This window comes from Sapajus apella, unplaced genomic scaffold (assembly GCF_009761245.1).
Source record: "Sapajus apella isolate SASKATOON/1434 unplaced genomic scaffold, GSC_monkey_1.0 scaffold17, whole genome shotgun sequence".
NCBI classification, from domain to species: Eukaryota; Metazoa; Chordata; class Mammalia; order Primates; family Cebidae; genus Sapajus; species Sapajus apella.
The window spans coordinates 10,907,058-10,908,946 of record NW_022436957.1 but is presented as its reverse complement, the minus strand read 5'-3'; positions in this window follow the sequence as shown (position 1 = coordinate 10,908,946).

Sequence of the window (1,889 nt, the reverse complement as noted above, 5' to 3'; positions counted from 1 at the left end):
AAAAAAAAAAAAAAAAAAAAAAAAAAAAAAAAAAAAAAAAAAAAAACTACAGGCCAATATTCCTGATTAATATAGATGCAAAAATCCTCAAAAAATTACTAGCAAACTGAAACACATTAAAAAGATCATTAACCATGATCAAGTGGGATTCATCCCTGAGATGTAAGGATGGTTTAACATATGCAAATCAATGCAATGCATCACATTAAAATTATAAAGAATAAAAACCATATGATCATTTCAGGAGATGCTGAAAAAGCATTTGGCAAAAATCAACATCCTTTTATGATAAAAACTCCCAAAGACTGGGTTTTTATCATAAAATTCAACATCCTTTTATGATAAAACTCCCAAAGAAATATACTTCAAAGCAATAAAAGCTGTATAAGAGAAACCTACAGTTAAAATCATGATGAATGGAGGAAAATTGAAAACCTGTCCTGCAAGATCTAGAACAAGATAAGAATGCCCACATTATCACTTTTATTTAACACAATACTGGAAGTCCAGACAGAGCAATTATTCAAGAGAAAAAAAAGTAAACGACATCCACATTGGAAAGAAAGAAGTCAAATTATCCTCGTTCACAGATGACATGATATTATGTTTAGAAAAACTGAGAAAACTCCATCAAAAACTGTTATAATTGATAAACAAATTCAGTAAAGTTGCAGGACACATAATCAACACACAAAAATCAGCATTAATATACCTCAACAGCAAATAATCTGAAAAAAAAATCAAGAAAGCAATCCAGAGTTACAACATTTTTCTTTCAAAGAACAAAAAATATAAAATACCTAGAAATAAATTTGACCAAAGAAATGAAAGATCTCTATAAGCAAAAATCTAAAACACTAATTTAAAAAATTGAAGAGGATACAAAAACTAGAAAGCTGTCCCATACTCATGGATTGGAAGAACTAATATTGTTAAAATGTCCATACTATCCAAAGTGATCTACAGATTCAATGCAATCCATCAAAATACCAATGACAGTCTTCACAAAATTAGAAAAAAAAAATTCAAATTTGTATTGAACCACAAAAGATCCTGAATAATCAAAGTAATCCGGAGCAAAAAGAACAAATCTGGATATAGTATACTATCTGACTTCAAAATATACTACAAAGAAGTAGTAACCAAAACAACATTGTACTGACATAAAAAGGGAGACATAGACTAATGGAGTAGAATAGAGAATGCAGGAATAAATCCACACATTTACAGCCAACTTATTCCTGACAAAGGCACCAAGAATATACATGGGAAAAGTACAGTCTTTTCAATATATGATGCCGAGAACACTGAATAACCATATTTAGAATTAAACTACTATATCCCACCATATCAAAAAATCAACACATGGGTTAAAGACTTAAATATAAGAAAAGAAAGTATGAAACCACTATAACAAAACATAGAGGAAATTCTTTAGGACATTGATCTGGCCAAATATTTTTTGGATAAGACCTTAAAAGCTCAGGCAAAAAAAGAAAAATAGGCAAATGAAATTACATCAAGCTAAAAAGCTGCTGCACAGTCCCCCCTCCACAAAAGTCAATGAAGTGAAGAGACAACCTACAAAATGGGAGAAAATATTTTCAAGCTATCCATCCAAAAAGGGATTAATAACCAGATAAAATAAGGAACTCAAGACAATTCAATAGTGAAAAAAAAATCTGATTTTAAAATGAGCAAAAGATCTGAATGAACATTTCTCAACAGAAGACACAGAAATGGCCAACAGGTATATGAAAAAATGCTCAATGTCACTAATCATCAGGGAAATGAAATCTGAAGCCACAATGATACAATGATATGTCATCTCAGCCCGATTAAAATGACTTATCAAAAAGACAAAATATAATGGATGCTGGTGAGGATAC